Raw genomic sequence first — 8,213 nt, forward strand, 5'->3', positions numbered from 1 at the left:
TAGAGTATAGCAGGGTTTTTTTTCTACCCTAAAAAACTATCAAGCCAAAAAGACATTAACGAATTCTAAATGCACATTGCTAAGTGAAAAAAGCCAATCTGAAAAGGCTACCCACTGTATGATTTCAACTGAGACAGGGTGAGCCTCTCCTAAAAATGAATGGGAATGCTCTTCAATTATTGTTTTAAGCCTCTCCTAAATAAATTAAAAGTCTCTCTTCAGCCTGGCCAGTATAGCTCAGTGGTTGAGTGTTTACCTATGAACCAGGAAGTCACGGTTCGATTCCCAGTTAGGGCATATGCTGGGTTGTAGACTCGATCCCCACTGTGGGGTGTACAGGAGGCAGCCAATCATTGATTCTCATCATTGATGTTTCTATAGCTCTCTCTCTCTCCCTTCCTCTCTGAAATCGATATAAATATGTATATTTTTTAAAAGGGTATCTCTTTAGGCATTCCCCAAAGAGCTCTGCTCTGCACTTGTACTGGTCCATACCAGCTCAAGGCAAGAACCTGGGAAGCAAAGAAATCTACTCTGCACCTGTGTGAAGAACCCAGCCCTAGAGCAGTTTAGGGAACCATATTCTTCGTCAGTGTATGCTCCCTTGATGCATCAAGCTCTCTCTCCATTTCTCCTTTCCCTCCACTTTGTTTTCAGTAAACCCTTCTTTGAATCTGTTTGCCTCCTTTCTTGATTTCTATCTTGGGAGGAAGCAAGGCAAGAACCCCTTTGCTGCTGACTTAACTATAAGACATTCAGGAAAAGGCAAAACTATGGAGATTGTAAAAATAACAGTGGTTGCCAGAGATTTGGTGTGGGGATAGGGTGGTAGGGATGAGTAGATGGAGCATGGGGCAGTCAAAATGTTCAATTTGATACTATAATGATGGGTACACATCATTATACATTTGTCAAAACCCATAGAATATACGCAGGCTTCAGAACAGGCTTCCCCAAAATGTGCCCCTTTGACATGTGAATTATTTTGAGCTGAAGGCAATCAAGACCCTACAGGCTCAAGAGAAACTTTTACCTCTCCCTGAAAGAATTTAAATTAGGGGCCTTGCCCACAGTAAATGTTACCAGAAATAACTTTGTATAACTTATCTATAGGGCAGGGAAAACTTCTAATTCCTGAACATCTATTCTTCTTATCATCCTGCAAATGAACTTCCCCTCTGAAGCCCCAAGGTGTCTTACCTCATTCTCAGCTCAGAATGTCAGATATACCTCATTTTCCCTTTTTGTCTCATAAACGCTCATGTGGAGTCACTGACTCTCTCATATATGTGGGGTTCCCATATGTACACATGTAATTAAATTTGGTTATTTTCTCTTATTAATCTGTCCCATGTAGATTCAATTATTAGATCAGCTGAAAGGACAACGAAGGGTAAAAGAAAGTATCTTCCTCACATCAATTTGTAGCACCACGAATAAACTATGGAATGAAAGATGAGACAGAGGGCTGAAAACCAGGACTATAGGCTTTATTAGAGGAGAAGGACCCTGCCGGGCTGCCTTGCAGAGGAAGAGAGCACACGTGCAGGAGTGAACACGCCTTTTGAGGGGAGGAATGGGAAGGGATGGAACTTAGGGATTCGGCACGCGCTGATTGGTGGTTTCATATAAGGCACATGATTAGGCACTTAGGTACTTAGGAATCGGGGGCTTAGGGTATTTGGCAGGTGCTGATTGGTGGTTCAATGTACAGTCCATATAAGGTGCCTGGTTAGGTGCTCAGGAATGTCCAGGCTGCAGATGCAGTTTACGTCATACTCCGTCCATCAGTTGGGGGAAGGGAGGATCTATCATTCCAGGCTTTTGGTAATATTAAAAAAATTGAGAGTCCAGGCAAGGTCAGGGGGTGAAGGTCTGTCTTCCGTAGCTACTTCCTGCTGAGAGAGGGCGTCGTCAGGGGCGTCTACCCAGAGTCTCAAGGATTCTGGTGCTAGGTGTCTCTAGGTTCTGAATTCAAGGCCAGATAGATCTCTCCCACCTTCTGGTTGGTGAACGCCTGCATTCTGTTCTGCAAAAAACTAGTGAAACAGCGCATGAGACAGGGACCAAAGAACAAAATTAAAGGAATAGATATCAGTGGGCCTAATGATGGGAGGAGCCATGGGGTAAGTGAGCAAAAAACAGGTAGTGTTTTCCATGCTGGACGAGGGGTGCAGCAGCATGATTTCCCCAAGGGACTGGTTGGTAAAGTCTTGAGAGCAATCCTGTTGAGTCACTTGGGAGGTAAAAGCTGGTCCTGAGGCTGCCACAGCATCACCTGTCTGGTTTTGCTGCTTTTCTGGGCCTGGCACTGAAATACAACTGAGACCTAGATGTTATTTTTAGGGGGAAAAGAGTAGGGGTCTCAGTTGCCTCACTAGTGATATAAAAGGAGAGAATAGGTTACCCTGGGGGTGAGGTTCTTGTTTTCCCAGTTTTGCCCCTTGCTGGGCATCCACATGTTTCTTGTAGGTCCTGAGACAGGGTTTCAAAATAGGTAGAGCAGTGGTTAAGCTCCCTGTGGCAGTTCCAACCCCTGCTGTGATGCTGAGGGTTATGAGAAGAGGGATTATCCGGACTCCTCTTTTGTGTCAGATATGATGGGTTACAGGGACAGGTAAAGACTGATTATTGGGGCTGCATCTACATTGGGTGAGAGATAAATGAGAGTACAGGTTCCTGTCCAGCTGATGGGGAGAGAGATGTATGTGTTTTCCCCACAGAGGAAGAAAAATCCCTGATCACGGAGACAAGCTGATAGGTATAAGGAGAAGAGGTGGACTAAAGGGCATGAGATTCCTTTTTCTAGTTCCACACTCCAAGCTGAGAGGATAGTCGCCATGGCGCTACCAATAAGGGGTGACAGATGAGTGATTGAGATTGTGTTGCAGTGAAAGTGGGAAGGAATATTAGAATGGGCTGTTATCCAAGGGAAAAGAGAAAGGGAAGGAAAGGAGCAGTGGAAGATGAGGCTGGAGAAAAGGCAGGGGGAGGAGGAGTAGGCCCCGAAGCCTGTCTCCAGGCCTCTAGCCGCTGGAATTTTAAACCGCCGCATTTTTGCTGAAGACAGGTTTGAGAGGGCAGAGAGGACTTTGCGAGGAGGATCTGATGGGTGGAACATGAGGAGTAAAGCGAGGAGCGAGAGCGGAGTAAAAAGAAAGCCTGTACGTAGGGAATCTCAAAAGCTTTCCCTGTCCGGTGGCAAAAATTATCTAGGTCTTGGAGGATATTGGAATCGGAAGTGCTGTTTTTGGGCCACAGAGAGACATTGTCGAGTTTATATTGTGGCCAGGTAGAGCTTCTTTGGTTTGATGTAGCCAGAAAGACCAAGGGTCAAGAGATTGGCAAGGAGACACCCTAAGGGTATGTTTCGAGGGGGTTTGGACTGAGGGTTCCCATGACTGGAGGGAAGGGCCACCGGGAAGCTGGGGAGGAAAGAAGGAGCGTCCTCCTTCTCCCTCAGCCAACCTGGAGACAGAGAGATGAGAGAAGGTTCCAAGGTCGTCACCCCGAGACCTTTCCCGTGGAGTAGGGCAGTTTCCTGGCCAGGCGCCTGGGCTTTCGTAGAACGTAGAACGTAGAACGTGTAGCCGAGTAGACGGGAAAACTCTGAGGCCCTTCCAGGTCAAGGGAACGATGCGGGGGTGCGGGGGGGGAGGGGGGGGGGGACGGGAAAGTCCCTGAAGCCTACCGGTGAGAAAGCGACGAGATACCCATGTGTCCTGGTACGGCAGGGTTCGAGAGGTGTCCGGAGCGGGCCAGTCAACTCAGAACCATGCCACCGAGCAGAGCCAGATCAGGAGTCAGAAGCTGACCTTGCCTGGACTCTCAATTTTTTTAATATTACCAAAAGCCTGGAATGATAGATCCTCCCTTCCCCCAACTGATGGACGGAGTATGACGTAAACTGCACCTGCGGCCTGGACATTCCTGAGCACCTAACCAGGCACCTTATATGGACTGTACATTGAACCACCAATCAGCACCTGCCAAATACCCTAAGCCCCCGATTCCTACGTACCTAAGTGCCTAATCATGTGCCTTATATGAAACCACCAATCAGCACGTGCCGAGTCCCTAAGCCCCATCCCTTCCCATTCCTCCCCTCAAAAGGCGGGTTCGCTCCTGCACGTGTGCTCTCTTCCTTTGTAAGGCAGCCCGGCAGGGTCCTTCTCCTCTAATAAAACCTGTAGTCCTGGTTTTCGGCCCTCTGTCTCATCTTTCATGGACTTTGGTGAATAAAGACATATCAGCATTGGCTCATCAACTGTAATAAATGTACCACACTAAGGCAAGATGTTAATGAGGGAAGCTGGCGGAGGATGGGGAAGCATATGAGAACTCTGTACTTTATCCTCAATTTTTTGTAACCCCAAAACTGCTCTGAAAAATAAAGGCTACTAATTTTTTTAACGTACAAGCTGCATTTCTTTTCATGGAAATTTGAGAGGCTATTTCCTCAATTTAAATGCATTAAGACACATGGAGTCTTACCCATTTTTAGTTAATTACAACCTGTTTTCACATCACATTTTTAGATTCTATGTAACAGATGGTGAAAATGTCTATTCTGAAGGCCTAAAAAGTATTTCTGTTCAAGAACAGTGGCTATTATCCAGCGTCCCTGTACAAGGGTTGGAATACCCAGGGTAGATTGTGGGGAAAGGAGGCCACACACCAGGCGATGGGGGAGGGGGAGGAAACAGAAAGCAAATCCTCAGGGTGTTAACAAGAATAGAGGCAACTCCGAGAGGAATTAAAAGTAACTCCCACCAGGAACCTAGGGAAATCATCTATACAGAGAAAGAAACGTCTTGTTTGAAATTCATTCACACTGGCAGGGTCAATAGAAAATTTTCAATGTAAATAACAGGAGACTTTAAATGTGTGTTTGCTGAATGCTGAAACATTGGGGGCAGAAACCAAGCAAAGGTTTCCACCGTGGCCAAATGTTGCCTCTTATCACAGCGGAACAGCCATTAAAAAAGAAGAAGCCTGAGAATGTTATGAATGTACAGATGAAGGCCAATCAGATACCCCTGTGAGAGATTTTTAAAGATTTTTTTTCCCCTGTTCTCCTTATAGTCCATTTGGATTGGATAAGATTTGGGGGAGTAATAATTTGCTATTGTCTTAACCTCAGAGTAGAAGTAAAATTTAAAGAGATTAATGTGACTTTTTCTCCTCAAGGAGTATCTTCTTCACCTTTATGCCACCTACTCTTTATTCCTCATCAGCAAGTGAGGGACAATAATTCAGGAAACAATGGCAGCAGCACCACACTACTGTGGGTTTAACGCTATTTCTGTCTCCAGAATATCTTCAATAATTTGTTTACGACTTCCAAAATTCAACAACAGTGTGCAAATGCAATTCCACTTATGTTAATGTGAGTTTCCTTCTCACATATCAGATTCTGAATAAAAATTAGACAAGTCCTCTGTTTTGAAAATATATAAGATGTGAACTTGCTAGGAGGGGGGAAAAAACACCTCCAAATGCACTATGCTATCAACCATATGTTTTTTTTAACCTTAATAACTTAAGTGAACTGTTAGTGAAATTACAACCTGCTTGTGACACAATAAATTTACAACAAAATTTATTCCATAAATTATTCAATTCCGTGACTGAAGTCAGGGGAGAAATATCACCAGGAGCAGGGGATTAGCATGTGAAAGGGAAAACCCATCTCCCCACTGAAACAATCACTGTCAAAATCTCCTATTGGAGTTTTGTAAAAATTACCATTAAGAACACACATTTAAGTCTTTGTAGTTCCTATAAAAGGGCTAAGTATTTGATTTACATTAGATTCATTTGTTCTTTCTTCAACTGTTTTTCTCCTACAAACCATAACTGCCTCAATAAATGCTTGATCAAGTGTGCATTAAAACAAAAGAATTTAACTTCAATAAAAGTGATGAATCAGGGCCAGAAGTTAACTTTTCCTTCCTCAGTATATCTTGCTATCAGGTAAGCAAAGCAGAAATTTACATCTGCTGTTCCACAGGGGAATATTATAGGTTTCTATTGTGTGGTTGGTTATATTTATAGATTCATGCATAAATCATTTGAGGCCAGAGTTTCAGGGCAAAGGGGTTTCAACCAAACTACATTTGTGAACATGTTCTATGGGCAACAATGTATCTATATAAATAGGACTGTCAACTTCCACCAACTCAATGAATGAAAGATGGTGCTGGTGGACAAAGGAAAGAATTCTAGGATCACAATGGTTTCCTGAAATCTGGAAAACAAATCCCCAACTCTTGGTGTTTTTAGCCAGCTATTGGGGACCTTGCTTGCCCTACATAGTAGCTGCTCTTCAATAAACCAAAACAACAAGGGTGCGGCTGTTCTCACATATTAATACATACATAGATACCATTTCAGCCTATGGCTTGGAATGTGTTTATCTTTAGGGATTACTTTTTATCTCATACCTTGTGTGTGGTAGGCAGAATAATGCCCCCTCCCAAATATGTCCGTGTCTTATTTCCCAGAACCTATGAGTATGTTATACTAGAGGCCCGAGGCCTTCCTTCCCTCGGCTACCGGCACCGGCTTCTCTCTGGCACCCGGGACCCAGGCTTCCCTCTGGCCGCCAGCAGGCACCTGGGACCTGGGCTTCCCTCACAGCCCTGGCTTTGTCCGGAAGGACGTCCGGTCTAATTAGCATATTATGCTTTTATTATTATAGATTACCTGGCAAAGGGGAATAAGGTTGCAGATGGAATTAAGGCTGCTAATCATCTGACCTTAAAATAGATTATTTCTGAACCTTTCCCGCATGTGGGGTCTCTAACTCTCTCATGTATGTGGGGGTTCCTAAACATATGTATGTATTAAATTTGGTTATTTTCTCTTGCTAATCTATCATTTTGATTGTGAGACTAGCCAGAAGAAATTTGAGGATAGAAGGAAGTTTGTTCTTCCCCCCACAGGCCCAAAATAGAATCACTTAAACTAAGTCCCATATTACCAATCTGAAACAACTTAATTAGTTTCAAATCTTCCAGAATGGAATCATAAACCATTCAATCAGAAATCACTAGTTGGGTAATCTGTCTGATAGACTTCTGCCATCCCCTAAAGGAAAGTAACTTTGCAATAACCAACCCGCTTTCTTTACCAATTATAACTTCCTTGTTCCTGTTCCCTTCTGCCTATAAAAATATTTCATTTTGTACAGCTCCTTCTATCTTCTAGATTGTATGCTGCCTGATTCATTAAAGTAATATGATGTGAGAAAGACTTAATTTGGCCATTGCTGACTTTGCAGATAGAGGAAGGAGCCAGGAGCCAAGGAATGTGGGCAGCCTCTAGAAAGTGGAAAATATAAGAAAACAAATTGTCTCCTAGAGTCTCCAGAAGGAACACAGCCCCATTGACATTTTGATCTCAGTTCAATGAGACCCATTTCAGATTTCTAGCTTTCAGAGCTGTAAGATATTAAATTTGCATTATTTTAAACTCTCAAGTTTGTGGTAATTTATTAAAGCAGCAACAGGAAACTAATACAGAGTGTTTAAGTAATACTGTCTATTCTGAAAGGCAAATGGTTAGGAACAAAGGAAAAGAATTCTGCCAAATGTTAATGTTTCTTCATAAAGAAAATCATAGAAGATTAATTTTGTGTAAGTCTCCTTAAACTTACGAGGAAGGAATAATTTGAATGAGTACTTATGTTTTAATTGCTACTACCTTTTTTCAGGACGATTCTTTAATATTTATGAATATATCTTCCATCAGTAGTGGAATGCTTCACCTCATATAAAACTATTCTTTCTTTCTTAGATAATGCCTAATTCTCATCTATTATCTGAGTCTCAAGAATCATCACTTACTGCCTGGCATGTGGCTCGTGCTTTCATACACAGAACATCTAAAAGATCACCTTTACTTATAGGAGTAAATTTTTATTAGATTGTATAGAGAAGGAAAAACTTTTCCTCTACTCTCCTATGGTTGGGCTGGACCTGAAAATGCAATTGACAAAGACATATTAACAGGACAACAGCATACAACTTTATTCCAGGCTTTATACTGGAGCCTTCCTAAGGAAATAAAGAACTGAAGAAGTGGTTAAACCTGAGCATTTTTATACGAGGTTTGATGAAGAGTGGAAAATCATGGGAAAACATGATAGGACAAAAGGATATGAGATAAAGGCAGTAACTGGGGAAATTTAGCAAGGCCTGTTTGTTTGG

Source organism: Plecotus auritus (genome assembly GCF_963455305.1).
Source record: "Plecotus auritus genome assembly, chromosome: 10".
In the NCBI taxonomy this organism is placed as follows: Eukaryota; Metazoa; Chordata; class Mammalia; order Chiroptera; family Vespertilionidae; genus Plecotus; species Plecotus auritus.